At 51.1% G+C, this 16,196-nt stretch overlaps 1 protein-coding gene across 4 annotated transcripts in view; it reads left to right on the top strand.

The window, feature by feature from the left end:
• The window catches only part of IQCA1 (IQ motif containing with AAA domain 1), a 154,826-nt gene that overhangs the window by 35,109 nt on the left and 103,521 nt on the right, over positions 1-16,196 (top strand). The gene's annotated exons all lie outside the window — the stretch shown is intronic.

Below are 16,196 nucleotides of genomic sequence, written 5' to 3'. Positions count from 1 at the left end.
AGATCACGACCTGAGCTGAAACCAAGAGTTGGACAGCTTCACCGACTGAGCCTCCCAGGCCCCCCCTGATTCATGGAGTTTTAAGCTTCATTTTAGAAAGCGGAATGTCAGGGCTAAGAATTCAGGAACGAACTTTTTTTTCTTTTAATGAGATTGCTTTTTGTGCTGGTGTTTTGGGTTTTTTTTTTTTTTTTAATAAGGTCCATATGGTACTTTTGTGACCACATGGAATTGAACGTCATGGGTAGATGACACAGCCCCACGCTGTGGGGCTTCCTGGGCCACGTGTGGCTGGAAGCCGAGGGATCCAGTCACAAGCAGGTCCTGGGATCTGGCCAGCCCGTCTCCTTGTATGAGCTTGGGATTCTCAGTCACAGCCCTTCTCTGTCAGAATTCTGTGAGGCAACTGCTGCGTCGGTGACCTGACACCGGGGCCCTGGGCCTCCTTGAAATGCTGGGTGGGTAGCAGCTCTGGGGACCAGGCCCCAGGGTCTGCGTGAAGGGTCCTCTTTAATGCCCTTGCGTGAAACGTTAACTGACTTAAGGCTTGCTTTACGAAAGAGGGTTTTTGAAACGTCTTCGTTTTTAGAGAATCACACGTGGTTAGGACAGACACTCGTGGAGCACAGAAGTTTCCACACAGCGGAACAAACACTTTGCAGGCAGCCTAATTCGAGCAGTTTTAAAATCTGCTTTATTTCAAGGCGGGGGGGGGGGGGGGGGGTGGAGAAAAAGAGGGCAGATTGTAGTGCTCCGTCCCAGGAGTTGCGGAGGCCAGACTTGGCCATCTGTTTCCTTTACGGGGAGCTGTGCTGCATCGTACCGGGTTCAGAGACGCTCAGACACCAACTTTGGTTGGCTTCTCAGAACCGGAGACTTTGTTGACAACAGAGAATCCCGTTAAAAGGTATTTATGTCTCAGCCTCTGAGATGACCTCCAGCGACTTCACCTCTTGTTGCCGTCATGTCCTTCCCTTGACTGTGACGTAGACCTGTAACTCGCTTCTGAAGGAAGAACAGAGCCACAGTGATGGGGTGTCACTGCCTTCCTGCCTGCCTCTCTTGCCCTCTCTCTGGCTCTCTCCCTCGCTGCTCTGAGAGAAGTCAGCGGCCACGTTGTGGGCTAGTCCCACACGGGGAGGAATGGAGGGCCTCGATCCAGCAGTCGGGGAAGAACCAACCTCCATCACAGCCACGTGATGACCTTGCACGTGGATTCTCCCCCAGAGAGCCTTCAGATGAGACCACACCCATGGTCTGCAGCCTGGTGGCAGACCTGGAGGCAGAGGCACCCAGGGCAGCCACGTCTGGTCCCCTCCCCACAGAAACAGTGGCGACATACACGTGCATCTAAGTTCTGATGTAACGTGTTCTGCAGCACCAGATATCACACGTACATCAAGGTTTAGAGATACGCGGCCGTCGTAAACTACTCGTGTTAAATTTGTATGGCATTCCGATAGTTTCCTCAACACTTAAATTTCATAACAAACTTTCTTCAAAGAAAGCAATTCAGGGGCGCCTGAATGGCTCAGCCAGTTAAGCGTCCGACTCTTGACTTTGGCCCAGGTAACGATCTCCTGATTTGTGAGTTCGAGCCCCATGTCAAGGTCTGTGCTGACAGTGCAGAGCCTGCTTGGGATCCTCTCCCTCTCCTATCTCTCTGTGCCTCTCTCTCTCTCTCGCTCTCTCACTCTCTCTCCCTCTCTCTCTCTCAAAATAAATTTAAAAACTTTAAAAAAATTTTTTTAAAGAAAGCAATTCAGTGGGGTGCCTGGATGGCTCAGTCACTTAAGCATCCGACTCTTAACTTCAGCTCAGGTCATGATCTCCTGTTTCGTGAGTTCGAGCCCCTCATTGGGCTCTGCACTGACAGTACGGAGCCTGCTTGAGATTCTCCCTCCCTCTCTCTCTCTCTCTCTGCCCCTCCCTCCTTCTCTCCCTCCCTAACTCTCTATCTCCCTCGAAATAAATAAATAATTCTTAAAATTATTTTAATGCTCGAGGCGCCTGGGTGGCTCAGTCAGCTGAGTGTCCAGCTTCGGCTTAGATCATGATTGTGCAGTTTGTAAGTTTGAGCCCCACGTCGGGCTCATTGACCTCGGCACGGAGCCCACTTCAGATCCTCTGTCCCTCCCTCTCTGCCCCTCCCCCACTCGCACTCTCTCCCTCAAAAATAAATAAAGCATTTTTTTATTTTTTATATATTTTTTAAGGTTTATTTATTTTTGACAGAGAGAGAGAGAGAGAGACAGAGCATGAGTGGAGGAGGGGCAGAGAGAGAGGGAGACATAGAATCCGAAGCAGGCTCCAGGCTCCGAGCTGACAGCACAGAGCCTGACCGGGGCTCGAACTCGTGAACCATGAGGTCATGACCTGAGCCGAAGTTGGACACTTAACCGACTGAGCCACCCAGGCGCCCCAAGCATTTTTTAAAACAAAGGAAGCAATCAATTGCTTTTGATTGGGAAGTTCTGTCCTTTATTATAGAAATACAATTTGGGAAGCCTGGGTGTCTCAGTTAAGCAGCCGACTTCAGCTCAGGCCATGATCTCACAGTTCGTGGGTTCGAGCCCCGCGTCAGGCTCTGTGCTGACAGCCCGGAGCCTGGAGCCAGCTTCGGATTCTGTGTCTCCCTCTCTCTCTCTCTCTGCCCCTCCCCTGCTCACACTCTGTCTCTCTCTGTCTCTCAAAAATGAAAAGAAATACAATTTGAAAATGCTGATGATTTTTAAAAATTCAAAATTGAATAAATTTGTGAACTTGTCCTTTTATACCTTATTGACCAAGGCTACGTTATAGCAAACTGGGGCGTTTTCAGTGAAAGCATATTTAAAGTGCGGAGTTTGAGGCTGTGTTAATTCTGTGCCGGTAATGATCATAAAGAAGTGAATACCGCTATTAACAGAGGGTGGTACATATGTGCACATATGCTCTCCTTTCTTTATCGGGCTCCCTCCTTACTCTCCATTCTGGTGATGGTTTCATGGGCATATATAGAGCCCAGACCTCCCAAACCGTACACATAAGGGACAGTTTGTCATGTATCAATTATACGTCAGTAAAGCTGTTAAAAATGTAACGGCATTCCATCAGCAGAGATACCAGTGTTTTCAGTCCTTAAAAAAGGCACGTTTTTCTGTTCTCCAGATAGCAAAGCCCAATATTCCTGCCTCTAACCTCGCCCTCGGAACGCCCCGTCTCCTGCACACAGTCTAAGAAAAGCTTAAATTTGCCGGGTGTGGGTGACTCCGAGCCTTCCGGTTTAACAGAGCGTCTTTTGGGCTGTTTTGAGTACATTTGGAGCCCGTCCACATGCCTATCAAGAATGCTTTCCCACTTCTCTTCCCCTTAGGGCACCTGACCACGAAGGGAAGCTCAACCCTCATGCTGACAGTTAGGGGCCGGACGAGTGTGACAGCGTCTGGGCACATGCTGTGGTCAGCGCTGTCACCTGTCCCATAGGCTCGCAGCGTAGTCACCTGGTCCAACGAGGAATGACCACCCGCTTGGTCCCCGGGACTTCCTTCCACAGCCTGTGGTTTCCGCCACACGCCCCCGATCGCTGGCCACCTGCAATCCTGGCCTCTCATTTCTGAGCGTGGCCTCGCTGGGATGCCGCTTCTCTTGGGAACTCCGTGTCCCCCGGAGCACGAGTGGTGTCCTGCCCAAGCCTCAGGGCCCGGGCAGGCTCCTTCGGACCCTCACCCACCGAGGCCCCTCCTCCTCACTGCCCTCCGACCCCCTCCAACCCCCTCCAACCAAGCTGCACGGGAAGGAAGACAGGCACCACGCAGATGTTCCCAGATTCTCTTCAGCCACCTGCTGGGATCTCCACGTGGGCCCCCCTCCTTCATGGAGACCCTTAAAGGGTGAGCCTCAAGGACTCAGGCGGTGTCCCCACTCACGCACCTTCTCCTGCTTCCTCCCGCCCTTCCCCTCTGCCTCACTAACTTCTCCTTCGGGCCAAGACTCCACGAAACCCTCCCTGAGGGGTCTCCCTTCAAAGTTCCTCCTTGTCTCCCGCTTGAGCTCTGCCCAGCCCCACACCCACCATCCCTGCCCCTGACGGCTGGCAGGACGATTAAGAACACAGACTGGAGATGGCTGTGCAGCCTTGAGTCCTCGTCTCCGTGGGTCAGTTTCCTCATCTGTGATATGAGGACAAGACTCACACCTACCTCGCGGGGCTGTTTAGAGACGCGGGGCGCCGAGACCTGGACATCAGGTCATTACTGCTTCTCCCGTCCTGTGACCACCTGCTCGCTCACATGGCCCTCCGCCAACCACCGGGCGAGCCCCGTCAGGACCTGCCTGGCGCTGAGAAGGGAGCGGTGTACGAATTCCACGTGGAAGAGGTGAATTGTGCAGGTGATGGGATCGCCGGGTTCCGTGCTTGGCCAATTACACAATTGTGCCCGGAGCGACTACACTTGGGATGATTTTGTGCCGTTGTGCACATTTGGGTAGAAAGGCATAACTTCAAAAGAATTGAGTCTTTGGGTGATATCATGCTGGTTTATATTTAGAATCCTTTTGGGGCACCTGGGTGGCTCAGTCAGTTAAGCTTCCGACTTCGGCTCAGGTCATGATCTCGCGGTCCGTGTGTTCGAGCCCCGCGTCGGGCTCTGTGCTGACGGCTCGGAGCCTGGAGCCTGTTTCAGATTCTGTGTCTCCCTCTCTCTCTGACCCTCCGCCGTTCATGCTCTGTCTCTCTCTGTCTCAAAAATAGATAAACGTTAAAAAAAAATTTAATTAGAATCCTTTTTTTTTTTTTTAATAAATAAAGGGGGGAAGGGCCCCTTCCATTGTTCCCAGGGACGTGGCTCCTCTGGAGACCCAGCCCTCGCTGGCCAGTCCTTGAGAGCAGTTCACCCGGGTGTCACTGGCCTGACAGTTTGGAGACCGAGTTAGGGTCCCACGGGTATGGGGAGCATCACTCCCAAAGACATAAAGACCCCTCTTTTTGAAGTAACGTAAGGTCAAGGGCAAATTTATTTTCCTAATTGGATTACATTTAACTGATTGACTTTGATAAAAATCCTTTTCCTTGCTTTTTTAAATCAAAGACAAATAAAAAGCAAATATTGTCTTTTGAAGCATGAAACATGACCCATCCTCAAGCAAAATTCCAACAGGACAGAAAATGACAACTTGAAAAATTACCAGAAGTTACAGTTTATATATACGCCCACGATTTGGAATATGTATTCGGAGCTCATTTCATCAATACTTACAGCTGCCAAGTTATACTAGGATCTGTTTTTTCACTCAGTTTTCACATTACTTTAAAGGAATCCTGTTTTTCCAACGTTAAAAGTGACACATGCTCGTGTAGAAAATGTGCCAGGTGGGGAGGGGCTTAAAGAGGAAGATTTAGATTGTTCCTGATCCCGGCTCGCCAAGGTCGCCACTGTAAAAGTTCTCCCTAAATCTCCTTGCGTCTTTTTCCCTCACACGTGTACTTAATTTCAACTTTACGAATCTTTTTAAATTTTTTAAAAGGTAACATTGGGTTTTCCCACGTCCTTAAGATATTTGCCAGACGATGTTTTTAGCGCTTGGTTAGCCTTCTATGAGGTGGGCACACTAGTGAATACATAGATTATTACCTTTTTAATCTTTTGTCAAATTGAGGAAAGAAAAGTGCTCTTGGTAATCTTTCCATTTGCACCTATGTCATTAATGGGGGTGGGGGGGTGGGGTTGAAAACTGGGGTTTTCTCAGCAGCATCCTCTCTGTGAACCCCCCTGACTTGTATCCGCTTCTCTCTGTGACATCATCTTTTTAAGTGATTTTCTAAAATGTAGTCATGTGTGTTACTGATACTAAAGCTGTTTTGGATACATTATTGCAATAATGACTTCTGAGTTACCATTTGCCTTTGATTTTTTGTAGCTGGCCTGTAAGAAAGCTAGAAAGAGAGAGGAGGAAAGACAGGGAAGGAGAGAAATGATAAATAATGCAGCGTTAAGAACCCACTGCTCATAGGGGCGCCTGGGTGGCTCAGTCAGTTAAGCATCTGACTTCGGCTCAGGTCATGATCTCGTGGTTCGTGGGTTCGAGTCCCGCGTCGGGCTTTGTGCTGACAGCTCAGAGCCTGGAGCCTGCTTCGGATTCTGCATCTCCCTCTGTCTCTCTGCCCCTCCCCTGCTCGTGTTCTGTCTGTCTCTCAACAAAAAATAAATGTTAAAAAAAAGAAAGAAAAAGAAAAGAAAGAAAGATCCCACTGCTCACTTTCTGTGTCCCGGGTGCCCCTGAGCCCCACCCTGGCCACCTGTACGAGGCGGTCACCACCCCTGCTGCCTGGGGTTGTGGGGGTTAATGAGGCAGCACAGAGGCAATACCGGGGCCCCAGAGTTACGGGGTTTTTTTGGTGTTTTTGTATTTCATCAGATTTTCTCCAAGTAGTATTTTCTACTGTTATTAGTTGTATATTTTGCTTACTGATTTATTGTTTTATTACTGAAGTACGGTGGACATAGAACGCTACGTTAGTTTGGTGTGCAACACAGCGATGCCACAAGTCTGTACATTATACAGCCCTCGCCACAGGTGTGGTCCCCATCTGTCACCACCCAGCGTTGTTACAATATTACTCACTGTGTTCTCCGTGCTGTTAGTCGTATATTTTATATAATTTGCGCCATTAGCTGAGTGAACTCTCAGCTTATTTGCAGCAGCCCTTTACTTGACTCTCTTGGATTTTCTCAGATACGGAGTCATGGGAACAATGTGGCTGCTACTGTCTCCCCCTCCCCCACTTACTCTTCGGGCTCCTTCCCCGACCCGTGAAGCAGGGGGGAGGGTTCACCTTGACGCCCCCTCCTGTGCTGTGTTTCCCGTCGCTTCACACTTGGGCTCCAGGAGCCGAGAATCTTCTGGAAACTGAGCCACTTGTGTTTATAGTCCTCTGTGCAGGCCGAACCATTCGAAATAGCAGTTTTTGGCAAATACCGCAATCTTGGAAACACGGGCTCAGCTGGCGGGTGCTTTGGTTGTTCATCCAGGGAACACGGCTTCCTCCACCTAACCCTCAGTCCTGCCCCCAGAGCCCTTGCCCTTGCGAGCGCTCCTTGCCCTAACTCACCACTGGCCTCCCTTGCAATTAGAACCGTTTGGTGACTGGGTACCTGAGGTGTGTTATTCATCTGAAATGATAACAACAACAATCAGAGGCTCCCAGTTATTGAGCGTCCGTTCAGTGCCCGGAATTCTCAGTACTTTACACACTAACGCATTTAACCCTTGCATTAACCTGCCATTGCTTCTGTGGCAAATGATCACAAACACGGTGGCTTAAACCAGTACGAGTTTATTTTCTCCCGCTTCTGGAAATCGGACGTGTGAAATCAAGGGGTCCGCGGTGCGCCATCCGGAAGCCCCAGGGAGAGTCTGTTTCTCAGCCTCTCTTGCTGCCTCTGGAGGCGGCTGGCATTTCTTGGCTTGTGGCTCTGTCCCTTCTCCGCTGTGACGTCTCACCGCCCCCACCTCTCCCCCGGGTGCTTAATCTCCCCGCGCTCCTCTGTCCTGAGAACACCTTTGATTGCGTAACCCGGGATCATCTCCCTGTCTCACATCCTTGATTCAGTGACACTTACGGAGCCCCTTTTTCCCTATAAGGTAACATTCACAGGCTCCAGGGATCAGGACCCAGTATCTTTGGGAACCGTGACTCAGCCGACCACAGCCCTCAACGGCTGTGAGATAAGCACTCTGCTTTGCATTCACCGGTGACTTTCGTGATGAAGGACAGAGTGCACCTTGGGTCCCTCGAGACCAGCGCTGTCCCGTCGGCCTTCCTGCAGTGCTGGAGACGGCCTGGATCCGCGCGGTCCCGGGCGGTGGCCGCAAGCCGCATATGAGCTCTCGAGCACGTGCAGGGTCGTGAATTTTCTCATTCTAATAATTTTATTTATTCTAATGCATTCAGATTTGGGGTTTGGCGCTCCACATGTCACGATTATGACAATAATAGGGAATCTAGAAGAGTATAAATTAGGTAGCCTTACCCCACCATTCAAGCCAACACACAATCAGAAGGGATGAGTCAGAGAAGAGGTCTTGGGGGCTTGGGATGATCCCCATCCTCAGCAGGGTGAGCCAGGCCGGGAATGTGGCAGACACAGCCACTACCTTTTGACCTTATTATGTGGCGTTATCGATGATGTACATTCACATTACCCACGTATGCAGGAGTAGAGGTTAGAGAGCCAAGCAGCATCGGTGCAAATCCCAGCTATGGCACTTACGTGCTGCGTGACCTTGAGCCACTGACTTAACCTCTCTGTGCTTCCGTTTCCTCATCTTAAAATGCTATTCATAGCCCCCACCTCACAGGCAGGATAACACGGATGAATACATATGGAATCCTTGCAACATTGTGTGGCACACGCTACCCCCGCCAGAATTACTTCAAGCACAGAGGTAGGCCATCACTTTCCAGACACAGAATTTGCAGCTTTCATCCCGGGGTGTGGGACCTTTGTCGTCACAGCGGGAGGCGTCTTTTCAAGAGTCCTGCATTGGGAAGCTCTAGAAAGAGAGCCTGGCCAGCGGCGGAGCAGGGAGAGGCAGGGCTGCGAGGGCTGGAGTGGGGACGAGGCTAAGGGGGTCATGACAGGGCAGGCAAACACAAGTTAGACCGCGTGGGATGCGTGTCAAGCCTCCAGGGCGCGGGGGTGACATGCCTGCAGAGCCCCAGCAAGTGCGCATTCTTTCTGGAAGAGGTCTTGGGATACTTCGTTCTGGGGATTGTTTTATTTGTTTGCTTGTTTCCTTTTTAAAATGAAGATACGATTGAAATGCGGTAAAATCCTCCCTTTCACGTACAGCTCCGCGAGTTAAGCCTGGTTGTTTGAAGGTATGTGGACCCAGAGAGACTCTTCTCTCGCCGCACCCCCCCCACCCTGGTTTACACCAGTCGAGGCTCCGGGAACTCACCCTGGAGGGGACTCTAGGACTGGTGTGACCATACCCTCTGCCCAGCAGAGCCCGAGGCCACGAGCAGAAACTGGTAAAGTGAGTGTCCTGCCCACCCGGAGAGGGCAGTGCGGGTCTCTCCCACTCTGGCCTCCGGTGCCCCCCCACCCCCCAGATATCCTAAGCTCCTGGGCCCACACCGTCTTCCACCAGGATTGACTCCTTCAGAAGCAGGTCCTCTCTGCTCAGCCCATGTGCCTCTCCACTGTCCCTACAAGAGACACCACACCGGCTGCTTCCCATGGGTGCCCTTCTGAGATCCCAAGCCCTGGAAAGGCAGCAACAGTGGCTCCCTCGGGACCCATGGCTCATGGCGGGAGGAGGGGGGGTGCTGGAATTCATTCTCAGGTCTCCGAATTCCCAAAGCCATGATGCTCCCACAACACCAAGCGCGTCTCCTTGTTCTGAGCATTCCAGAAGCAGAAACCTTGCTCTGTGTCTTGACTGCATCGTGCAGCTAAGTGTCATTTTTGTAGGAAACGACGGAGGTTGTCCGAGGCCGTGTGGCTCATTAGGTCCCACCCGGAAACCCCAGGGCTTTCCTTATTTCTGATTCCTTCTCTTTCTTCTCCTCCGATTCACCTGCACGGTGAGCGCAGTGATGGTTCTGTGTAGGGAGGGGGGAGAAAGAGAGACAGGAACCGTGGGACCCGAGAGCCGTGGCGTCAGAGGGGGCTCAGAGAAGTAGGCTAAAACCTGGGTGTTTGCTGGCAGAACTGAAACCCGGCTGTGTGAAACTTGCAGAAGCGTGAACACCTTGTAAAAGCAGAGCTGGTTTCAGGGCAGGGGTTCGGAATTGGCGCCTCTGAGGACTTTTAAAGGCGTCCAAAGAGAAACCACGAGAGTGGGCACGGCAGATACGTCTGGGTAGTGGGACCACAGCTTGTTTCTTTCCCTTCACACTCCCAAGTGTCCAACCTGGAGCACACATGCCCTTCAGATTGGAAGAAGTTTCCGGAGGACGGCGAAAGGGCGGGTCACACACAGGGGGGTGCGTCAGGGGCTCTTTGTTTGGAATTCTCTCTTCAGCAAATCCTCAGGGGCAGCCGTGGTCCCGAGAGGAGCTGTGAACACGTGTAGGTTACTCATAGCAGGAGGCGAATGACTTTCCTGCCACCTGTTTTGGTGGAAAATATGTTAGGTCGAGCACAGGGCGTGAGAAGAGGTGGGATGAGAAATTGAGCGCCTGGCATTGCCCACCGAGGCCTCGGGGACAGGTGCGCCCCCCATGTGACATCGTGTGTAATATGTCCGTCGTCACGCTAAATCAAGTTAAGGGCACCCAGCAGCCAAGGGCACCCGTGGTCTGTCCAGGTGCTGAGTCATGTTGAAAGACGGGCCCTGAGGCTCTTTGGTGAAGGTGCGGCGGACAGAGTCCCTTTCCGTGGACCACGGACACTCCAGCTTATATTCCCGGCCCCCACTGTGCCTGCCACTGTGCTGTCCTTCTGCGTCTGTCCCGCTAGACCGCAAGCTTTCGGCGACACGGCCGTGATGTCTTCCTTTGGTCCTCTCCCGACCAAGCACAGGGCCTGGCATTCAGCAGGTGCAATACACCTGCGGAGCTGAGCTGAGCTAATAGGCAGAGAGTGCCTGAAGGTCCAGCTAACTGTCACAATTAAGATCGGGCCGGACCGCACTGCCTCGCAAGCTGGAGCCTGCATCACCACCAGTGGCGAAGTGGAACTGATGGTCTGCATTTTTTTTTTATTTTAATTACCTCCCACTCTTGCTACTTAATCATTTTGTACGTGTGATAAAACCACTTAAGATGGGATCTACCCTCGTAGCAAATGTTCAAGGATACAATGCAGCGTTTGCAACCACAAGCTGCGGGCTGAACGGCAGGTCTCTGGGGCTTGCTCGTCTGCAGAACCGAACTCTGTGCCCTTTGCCCAACCCCACCCCGTTTCTCCCTTACCCCCCGCCCATCCCTGAAAACCTCCATTCTTCTCTCTGCTTCTATGAGCTTGACTATCTTAGGTCGCGCATGTAGGTGGAATTGTGTGCTCTTTGACCGTCTGTGCATGGCTCACTTCACTCGGCAGACTGTCTTCCAGGTCCTTCCATGTTGTTGCAAATGGTAGGACTTCCTTCTTCCTTCTGGCCGAATAATATTCTGTTGTATGTATATACCACCAATTCTTTTCTTAAGTTTATTTATTTATTTTTGAGAGAGAGAGGGAGGGAGCAAGCAGGGGAGGGGGCAGAGAGAGAGGGAGAGAGAGAGGGAGGGAGGCAGCAAGCAGGGGAGGGGGCAGAGAGAGAGGGAGAGAGAGAGAGAGGGAGGCAGCAAGCAGGGGAGGGGGCAGAGAGAGAGGGAGAGAGAGAGAGAGGGAGGGAGCAAGCAGGGGAGGGGGCAGAGAGAGAGGGAGAGAGAGAGGGAGGGAGGGAGCAAACGGGAGGGGGCAGAGAGAGAGGGAGAGAGAGAGGGAGGGAGGGAGCAAGCAGGGGAGGGGGCAGAGAGAGAGGGAGAGAGAGAATCCTTAGCAGGCTCTGCGCTGTCAGCCCAGAGCCCGAGGTGGGGCTCAAACTCACGAACCGTGAGATCCGGACCGCAGCCGAAATCAAGAGTCGGGTGCTCAACCGACTGAGCCGCCCAGGCGCCCCGCCCCCCCTTCTTCATCCACATATCGCTTAACGGATATTTAGTCGGTTTCCGTATCTTGACCTCCGTGAATAATGCTGCAGTGAACACGGGGGTGGGGAAGAAAAAAAAACTCACTTCCTCCTGTGTGCTTCTCCCCTACCACACACTACTATCACCCCCACGAGCATTCGTTCACTACTGACACCAGGGCTGTGGGTTTTCCACATGTGGAGGAATTTCCTCAGCACCCGCTGGGCGCCCCACAGTTCAGCGCAGTCCCCCGGTCACGGTGCCGGAGCCCGCAGGCTGGGGGCTCAGTCCCACAAGGCTCTTGCCCTGCAGGTGCCAGTCACAGGTCTCTGGTTCTCACCTCTATGTACTTCTGACTGATCAGCTGTAAATTGGGGTTCCGAGGACTCCCCATTGGGTTCCATAATTTGCTAAAATGGCTCACAGAACTCCGGGGAACCCTGAGGTCTACTGGTCTATTGTGAAAGGAGACAGATGAACGTCCAGATGGAAGAGACGTATGGGACAAGGGACCGGGGAAGGGACACCACCGCCCCCAGGACCTCCGCGTGTTCGCCGGAGGACCTCCAAACCCTGTGCTTTGAGGACTTCTGTGGAGGTTTCATCACACAGGCACGATTGATCATTAACTCAATTTCCATCCCTTCTCTGCTTTCTGGAGAATAGACAGCGGGACTGAAAGTCCCGAGCCTCAAATCATGGCTCGGTCTTCCTCCTGACGAGCCCCCATTCAGCAGCCCCCCCCCCCAGACATTGTTTCAGCAGAACAAAAGGCACTCCTGTCACCCAGAGATTTACGAGCCCTGTGCGAGGAACTGGGGTCAAAGACCAAATATTAGAACAAAGGATTCTCTTAGTGCTCTGATCAATTAGGAAATTACGAGGGTTTTACGAGTCCATGCCGGGAACTGAGGGCAGAGAGCAACGCATATACTTTCTATTATTTTCGTGTGCGTATAACCGTGCCGTCCTCAGCTCGTTTCCCAAAAGTGGGAACGTGTTTTCACAATGGCCACGCCAATTTACACTCCCACCAACAATGCACAAGGCCTCCTTTTTCTTGGTCTTTTTCATCTCTGAGTCCAGCCGTTCTGACAGGTGCGGGGTGCTATCTCATTGTGGTTCTGATTTGCATTTCCCTGACGATGAGTGATGTTGAGCATTTCTTCATGTACCTATCGCCCATCTGTAGGTCTCTGCTTGAGAAATGTCTGTTCGGTTCCTTCACCCATTTTTTTAAATCAGGGTACATATTTTTTAATATATATTGAGTTGTAGGAACGCCTCATATATTTTAGGTGTTAACCCTTTGTCAGATAGATGACTTGCAAACGTTTTCTCCCATTTTGTTAGGTCGGCTTTCACTCTGTTGATTGTTTCCTTTGCTGCACAAAGCCTTTTACCTTAATGTCATCCCCCTTGTCTATTTTTGCTTTTGTTGCCTGCGTTTTTGGTGTAGAGTTTTGAGTTTCTAACAAGCTCCAAACGGATGCTGATGCTTCTGCTCCTGGGACGGTACTTTGAGTGGCTCTGGGCCAAAGTTACTGCCACCCTCTGCCTAGGGAAGGGGGACGTGTAGGGAGCCCCCGTAAGGAGTGGCAGAGCACCACTGAAAAAATTAAAACCAAAATTATCCTGGGAATGTGAAAGCCCTCAGGTCTACTGAGTCTCTATTACCCGGGAAAGTCAGACGACTTTGGGCCGTCTGCTTTATGGTGCGTGTAATACGTCATGACAGAGGACTGACTGTTCTTTGGATACAGAGCCTTTAGGTTTGTTGTAGCCAGCCCTTCATTTCTGTGTCTTACGGTGACATATGTCACCATGTATGTGTTGCTCCGGACAGAAATCATCCTGCCTTCATGCTTCATAAATTTATATTTTCCGTTTGATCCAATAAGGTCAGAGAACCCGCAGAATTAACCTTTGTGCCCTAAAGCTACCCTTTTCTGTAATGCATTCCATTGCTGTGTGTACGTGGTTATTTCTTTTTAAAAGTAACGCATAAGAAATGAGTTTAAACCATGCATTTCTGTTCTGCTAACGTACACTCTTCCTCTTATGACTACTTTCCCAGGCTTTCTGGATTCTTGAAATAGATAAGGGAATGTGGATGAACATGGTCAGGGTTTTGAACCAGGAGCGTGTGAACAGAAACTGAGGGCAGCTATCTGAATGCGAAATCTCTCCATTCCTTCCTCAAGCGGTCTGCTCTTGCCCAGGTGTTTGTAAATATTCCTTTGCAAATATTTAAGACAGAAAGGTGCAAGGACGCCACGTGGGGTCATTTCCCCAACGGGAGAGTAACCGAAATCAGACTGATCCATCACGTGATCACTAACATGTTGTTTCTTTCGATAAAATACAAATGGGCAGGGGGTTGGGCAGGGAGGCTCCTATAGGATTCAAGCACGAGCAAAGGGATTACTTCCGAATCGGGAAGGAAACTTCCGTCTTGAGTGATAACTGCTTGTAATATCCCGCTAACAAGGAGAAACACCAGTGAATAAATCAGATTTCGCGATGTGCCACTGTGCAATTGCACACCACTTTTTTCCCCCTCTCGTTTGAGAAATGGTGAGCCCCTCAGTTTCCCAAGGAGGACCGTGGTAATTAGGCCCATGTGCAGCCAATTGCCTTTATTGAGTGTAAGTGAATTTATAGACAGCAAGTGACATTTTGGAGGCTTCTGTGCAGGGGTACAAGCTGCTTTCTTTAGAACACAGGAGAAATTTATGAGCCTGCTGACATTAATGGAGGTAACTGGATGACTGGGGGGGGGCGGGGGGGGAGTACCAGCCGGAAACCCCTCCACCCATATATTTTTCATACTTGATGAAACACAGATAAATCTCTGTCCTGGGAGTCTGAAACGGTGGGACCCATTGAAGCACAGTGTCAGACCTCAAGGGAAATATTTATCATTTTCGTAGTTCTCCTTTCTAAATCACTGCAAACTGTAGCACTGGTCATTTTCCCGTTCGTGCAAGAATTGTTGACAATATGCATAAATTTTTAATAGGCCCTAACTTTACCAAAGATTCTGCAAACCCCATTTGCTAGGCACGGGTGTTTTTCTCCTCAAGCTTCCTCAATAAAAGCACATAAAGTCAGATCGCTACGTCAAGTATCTTTTTATAAGAAAGTAACATCAATCACGGAATAGATTCTGTAGGAAACTAGCGTTGCCTTTCGCCGCCAACTCCTGTCACTTATAAATCATAGAGCTTCTAGAGCTGAGACGAACTTTAGAAATGGTCTAAGAGGCACACCATGCTTGTTTTTAACAACCGAGTGGACAAACCCAGTTCAGCTACACCGTGTGGCAGAGCGAGCGAAACAGGTCCCCATAGTGACGGGGGTTTTGTCTCACGCCACACAGCTAATTAGCGGCTGTGGCCCCGACTTTCATCATTTCCAGGAAAATACTGGTTTCACGATACATCCAGCCACCAGATGCCTCTTTACTGGGTCCAAAGCTTTATTTTATGTTTTTCTTACTGGGACCTAAACCAACAGTTGCTTCCCGTGACCTCCCAGCTCCACGTGGCTCGCGTGTGGCTCCCTCAGTGGAGCTGAGCCCGTAGGCTCTGGAGCGGATCTGCGTGGACAAGTCACCGAAAGCCTGGGTTTTCTCGTCCGAAAACCACTGACAATAACAGTACCTACCTCGTAAGACTGTTGGATGCGTTAGAAGAGGCAATGATATCAAGTTCTGAGCCCATGAGTGTTAATAGTTCCTTTGGGGCACCTGGATGGTTCAGTCGGTTAAGCATCCAACTCTTGGTTTCAGCTCAGCTCACGATCTCGCGGTTCGTGAGTTCGAGCCCCGCGTCGGGCTCTGTGCTGACAGCTCGGAGCCTGGAGCCTGCTTCGGCTTCTGTGTCTCCCTCTCTCTCTCTGCCCCTCCCCTGCTCATGCTCTGTCTCCCTCTCTCTTTTTCTCTCTCTCCCAAAAGTAAATAAACGTTAAAAATTTTAAAAAGAATAATAGTAATTCCACTAGTATGGAAGGTTCATTGCAAATCATCTCGGTACGTTTACTGGATCGGGTTATCCAGAAATTACACTGCATTTTCAACCACCCTAGTTCGTCACATTCAAGGCGTTCAGGGTACGGGCGAGAAGCAGCAGCCGACGTAGGGAACACACCCGCCTGCCGAGGGCCGGGCAGTCCATCTTTTCCAGCTGGAAAGTCTGTCTGACTTGAAGTCTTCTCTGCTGGTTCCGTGAAATCATCCGCTTTGTCCAACAATACCCCCCCCCACCCCGTCTGTGGAGGCTCACTTTGGTCAGGATGAGGTTACATCATACAAGTGGCCGTGCCATCATCTGATAAGAGAGGGAGGGTCCAGGGCTCGAACAGCTGCTAGGAGCCCCCCACGAGCTGCTCTCCCTCCTGTTCTCTCGCACCTCCTCACAAGCGGAGGCCCAGGGCCCAGGCCTGCGTTCCCGTCCCCTCCCTGTCTCCCTGGAACTCTCATCCGGCGTGTGGCTTTCCGTCCCATCCGAGCTGCGTGGACTCCCAAGTGTGAGTCCGCCGCCCGGAGAGACGTGGAGGTCCCGCCTGGTATCAGCTGGCTGGGGGACCTCTC

The sequence above is a fragment of the Panthera tigris genome, chromosome C1 (assembly GCF_018350195.1).
Source record: "Panthera tigris isolate Pti1 chromosome C1, P.tigris_Pti1_mat1.1, whole genome shotgun sequence".
NCBI lineage: Eukaryota > Metazoa > Chordata > Mammalia > Carnivora > Felidae > Panthera > Panthera tigris.
Note: the sequence above shows the minus strand (reverse complement) of the source record. Positions and strands in the feature narration are given on the sequence as shown.